This window comes from Poecilia latipinna, unplaced genomic scaffold (assembly GCF_001443285.1).
Source record: "Poecilia latipinna isolate Pla-1442-1.1 unplaced genomic scaffold, P_latipinna-1.0 Scaffold548, whole genome shotgun sequence".
NCBI lineage: Eukaryota > Metazoa > Chordata > Actinopteri > Cyprinodontiformes > Poeciliidae > Poecilia > Poecilia latipinna.
In genome coordinates, this window is record NW_015113164.1 from 50,679 (window position 1) to 56,678 (window position 6,000).

Sequence of the window (6,000 nt, forward strand, 5' to 3'; positions counted from 1 at the left end):
GTTTCAGGTCATTGTCATGCTGGAAAACCAAGCCATGGCTCCTCTTCAATGCTCTTACTGAGGGAAGGACATTGGTGCCCAAAATACTGTAATCCCATCCTGTTGTTCTGTCCCCTTTACAGAAAAACTGTACTTTGGACCACATGACCTCTTCTCATGCCTCCTCTGGATCATCCAGATGGTCATTGGCAACCTTCAAACGGGCATGGATACATACTGGGGTAAGCAGGAGGAGGTTGTGAGCGCTGCAGGATTTTAATCCATGACTGCATAGTTCGTTACTAATGGTAACCCTTGGGTCTGAGGTTCCAGCTCTCCAGGTCACCGATCAGGTCCGTCTGGTGCTAAGATTCAAGTATTTGTCAGAGGCAGTCTCAGTTGGGTTGTGGTTGCCACTAAATACATCTTGTGTTACTATGGAGCATGCATTACATATGCTATTATATATGTATATGCTGTTGTTGTGGTTTCTCGGTTTTGTTTTCTCTCTTTCTGCAGACTTCAAGAGTTTTGACTTGTGTTCTCTCTAAACTTCTTTCTCTGCTCTACTCACATCTCCTTTCCTTTCAAACCTTTTCCGCTCCTTTCTCCCTTTCTTTTCTCATTCCTTTTTCATTTCTGTGTCCATTACATTTGAAATAAACTGAAAACAATTTCTAATAAAGTTATAGAGATAAATCACTTATGGAAGTAAATCTGTTGGCCCTCACCTTGACACTCAGACAATGCTGACTGCCACACTGCTGGACAAGACATGTAAAAAAAAAAAAAAGATTTTTCAATGGGCTCAACAGCTTTCGCCACTTTAAGTCTTACAATTCACTCTGAGACCCAAACAGGATCCATTCAACAGGCTCCATCAATGTGTAGGCATCTCTCATGGTTTCCCACCGGGGTTATGTATCAGTCCCGTCCAAAACATGTGGGGGTTGGGGTATTAAGTGACATGGTAACGGAGTAGGTGGTGAGTGCAGAGGTGCAGGTGACTTTACCTGAAAGCATAAACCTCTGCCTTTGTATGCTCTGCAGCATGGAGTACCTTGTAGGTTTGGATACTCGTCGAGTTTCACAAGAAAGAAATTAGGGTAATGTAACATCATATTGGTAATTACAGCAGCCCCTCCTGACTGCGAGGATCGCTGCACTGAATGGTCTGCAACTGTAGCTAAAAAACACGAACGCATCACTTAATAGCTGCAATTTTATTGTGAATTACACTAATTGGGAGATGCTTCACAGGCGCATTTATTAGTTTGGATAATTATAATAAATTGCAAAAGGGTTATTGGATGTCATGATTGGACTAATATGTGGGTGAATTTTTAAAGATTTGAGAAGGCAGGGTTACGCACGTTTTCTGAAGGTTGTAATTTTTGCAAGCGGGGTTTGGAGACGGCGGTCCACAGATGTTGGCGTCTTGTTTCCCCCATGGGGACCGTTCGTCTGTGAAACAGCAGACCAACCCTGACGTCCGGGACAATGACGAACAAGAGGTCACTGTTCACAGAAAATCTGTTTTCAGAGTAAACTTGATACTGTCTAGACTGCCTTACTTAAGGCAAACATGTAGAGGCGTATTTACTTTTCCAGAACTGTACAGTTATATTTAAAAAGAAAATACAGAAGGATTAATAAAAAAAAGTGAATTTCCAATGCAGGATTTCACAAAAAATAAGATGTTTAAAAAAAAAAAAAAGAAGGTACAGCTACACAAGGGAGACTCAGGGCTCCGAAGTCAAAATTCCAGATTTCAAATTAGCAGTAAAAGAAAATTGCCTTAGGTTCAAGATCTAGTTTTATATGTAGCATTTATCTTATTATTCACTCTTATAATGGGTTGTGTATTAATGAATAAGTGGCACACAGCATCCCTCTTTGCACGAAGTGCAGAAAAATACATAGTTGTCGTCAGCTTTTGTATCGCTAAAAATAGACAGTCTGACCTGAACCAAAATAATCAGCAAACTCAACTGGCCTCCTGATTACAACTGGAACACGGTTTGCTTGAACTTGACCTCATTTCCAGATCCATTAGGCTAATGGCGCTCCGCATGTCCACACAAAGTACTACTACCCACTAAACCCAGCCGCTAGCTCAAAATTTAAAGATTTGCATCATGTGGTCAGTCTTTGTCCCCACATGGAAAACAGACCCACCATACAATGTGACAGATCTGTGTTCCCCCAAGTAGTGCACATAATCTCAATGTCAGTGGTAAAGGCACAAATGCCAACTCTGACACAGGCAGATGTGATGTGTTTTGATAGAAGCTGAAGGGATATAAGGTGATCAGAAAGGGACAAACCACAGTATGACAGCAGGGAGATCAATTGTCTGTTAGGCTTAATGTCAACCGAGAAGTTTGTCCACATAAAACACAACTGACCAGTTTTAACGAACAGGCAAAGAAACCCCGATTGGAGGATATCTGCTAATCTGAAAAACAAGCTAAAAAAAAAAAAGCGCAGGGAGGAATAATAAATTACTCAAATTGTTATTGTAGATAACATAGTGTGATAATACATTGAGTGTGAGCTAAAAGGGAAAAGAAAGGTCTTTGCTGAGCACAATTAGACGTGACCTGAGGGGTGTACGACAAATCGTGGATAATGTTTATGCTAAACCAAAGGTGAGAGGTTTCAATGTCACGAGGGTGGCTCTTTTTGACCCCGCTGCGTCACCATGGTAACATCCACAGAGCATATAAAATGCTCCAGCGCAGTGTTGAAGGGTCTTGTGAGAGAAACAAGCAACCAGGTCGTACTAGGTGAGCCGAGAGGAAGCGGCACATCGACCAGCAAGCCCGCGGCGCAAGTTTAAATGTTTTTACTGGTAAGAACTTCTCTGAAACACACTTCCTGCCACAGTGGTTAGCAATGTTGGTGGTTTTGCAGCAGGAAGATCCCAAGTTGGAAACCCAGACTGGGTTCTTTCTGCATGGAGTTTGCATGTTTTTCCTGTGAATGCATGTTTCTCTCCTCCCACAGTCCTAATATATGTTTCATATGTAAACTGTCTGCTGGAGAACACAGATGTTTGTCTCGTCTCTGATGGCCTGTCCAGGATGTACTATGCATCTCGTCCAATGATCGCTGAAGATGGCTTGGAGGAAAAACAATGATGGATGAACTAACTTCCAGCCTCCATTTTGTATTTTCTTGTACGTAACACAAGCTGAAGCAAGCAGAAGAAATCCAGATCCTGACTATAAAGTGTTATTGAAAGTGGCTGTGGAGATGTTGGAAAAGGCTGGGTCACATTTCCTTCCTGATCTTGTGTGGAGGAGGTTTGGGTGAAAATATCAATTAGTGCTTATTTTTCTGATGACATTTCAGTGAAAACATTTGCAGAAATGTTTAACATTTCAAAAATAACACAAAGTCCATTTTTTAGAGATTTTTTTCATAAAATCTTTACTAATCACAGTTTCAAGGGAGCTCATTAAGTTTGCATCATGCATCCATGGTGTCTTTGTTACATGTTCAAGGTTAAGGCTGCATTCGTGACGTGTTTATTTGTTGAGGGTGTGCTTCATGGAGTAGCTTAAAAACAACAGATGAAGACATTTCACGGACGAACGTACCCCGAAGCTGTCTTAGGAAAGGAACACTTCTTGTATAAGAACAAATGGGAGGCCAAGGCAGAAATATAGGATTGCTTAAAAAAGAAAAAGAACTGGTCACTTTATAGAAATTGTAGTTATATAATCAGTGTTATATTGTTACTTTAAGCAAAAATGTTTGTATATATTCTCATATGTATCTTGGAAGATCACCAGTGTGAGGTTGATACCAGTGATTCGTCACCTAACAATGGCTTTACTTCCTCGTGTTGCAAATAGTAGACTGAAAAATAAATATTTTTGTTATGGTACGAGTTGAGATCTCTATATCTTAGAGCTGAATGTACAACCTTTTAAATTGGAACAGTTGAACTCCACCACGTAAGGTGTACCACAGCAGCAGTGTATTTAAAATATGGTGCCCTACTTATTTGCATTTCAACATCAAGAGAATGATGACTAACATTCTCTATATTCAGACATATTCACTAATAAGTTTGGTCTGTTGGTCAATTAAAAGTTATCCATAAGAGGAAAAAAAACATTTCCGTTTTCTTTTAAATGGTATAAATCATCTTCAGACTACAACTAGCTGAAAATACAGGTTTTAACAGTCCTGACTGCAGCTACCTTAACAACTGATTCATTTCCCATGGAGAGGTAAGCTCACCGTGGCCCGCAGCACTGCAACCTAATACATGTTGACAGACTGGAGCATTTGCAGGTCATATTCATTCAGCCTAAAGATGCAAGTCACAGCTGTTTGAACCCTGGATTAAAATTCTGCGCTGCTCCAAGTGCTTACCGACATGATTATTCCACATAAAGAGGAAATGGCCTCGTAAACTAACTTTATTTCAGGGTGCTTAAAACCACTGGCCTGTGGGACCGTCTGATGAGGAGTATAGTTGACTTAAGAAGTAGTCAGGTGCACCTTGAACTGTCCCAGTCATCTGTAAATCTGCCCGCAGGCAGTGAGAAGAGGTCGATAAATTTACCGCATTTGCTTACGTGTATCTGACACTAGCCCACACAATTTGGTCACCAGTTAAACCAGCCTGAATGGATTATTACTTTATTTTTTTAGCCAGGTTGAGACATGCTATGTACATCATGGCATTAGTTAATTTTACCCTACACTTCATTTATCTGGATGCTTAAAACTAAAAAGTGAAACTGACAGCATGACCTACTATTTGATTAATTCATCTGAAAAGTGACTTGACCCGTAAGGTGAGATTTAAAGCACTGAAAACTAACCACAAAAAATTACAAATGAGACAAGGTTGTCATGGCAACCGTAATGTACCTCTGGCTAAACTATGCAGTGAATTCGAAACCTCTGATTTCAATGTACACTCACTATTCAGAACAGCTCAGTAGTTTGTTTGAAGTGATGCATGATGGGGATTAAATGGTCAACAATGCATTTGATTAACTCAAATGTGTATAAATCATCACAGAATTCCTGCCACTTTGTTATTTTTGCACCCATATATTTAAAAACGTATTGCTCCAATACATAATTGGATGTTGCATAGGATGTACCAATCGCTACACCGGTACATCCAACATAACGATTGGATGTCTTGGAACATCCTACAATGTAGATATCGAACATGCTCCACCGTTAGCTGCCCCCCACCCAATTAGAGTAGCAACTAACAGATTAGTCTTCTTTTTATCTAGTACTCATGTTCCCCTTTCTAATGGCGCCCTGGGCAACCACCCATTTGACTCCTATCAAAACCCATCACTGTGTACATACCTGTATAACCAGTGTTTACACCTTTTTGTGCTTCCCAGGGTTAACCGAACGTGAAAAGCAGCAGTGGGTTTCAGTGGCAGCTGTTTGATTAGCAGCTTGATAAAGAGGAAAATCAAAAAGATGACAAACTGGAAACTGAAACTAATCCTCTGATTTAAAGCTGTGCAGTGAAACATTATTGCGTCAGGAGCTTTGCAGCTCTAAATACATTGCTGTCTCTTTCCACCACTACGCTTAGCACTCAATTCTTCAGCAGGAGCTACAATCTGTTGGATTTATGAGCAAATTGAAGTGTCGTTTACCTTCTGAATTTACTCTGAGAGCTCCTGGGACCAATTTCTGAGCAGTTGGGGGGAAAGGAGAAAATAAGCCCCTGCTGCTGCTTTTCCTTGTACACGCCAAGCCTCCTGGGATTCTGACGGAGGCCCGCAAATCAGCAGAAACTGAGATCCTCTAAAACAAGCTCTTCTTGTGTGTACATGCTTTCTGTATCACTAACAGGAAAGCTGATTAAATGACTTTTTCCGTTTTAATTGCCATTTGAACGGGTTTATGCCTAGAGGACCTTATGAGGATGTGCCAGTGTTTTTTTTTTTGTTTTTTTTTTCCCCCCCACCATATGGAGAGGCATCACTCTGTTAATAAGGATATATAGGAGAGCTGCATTCC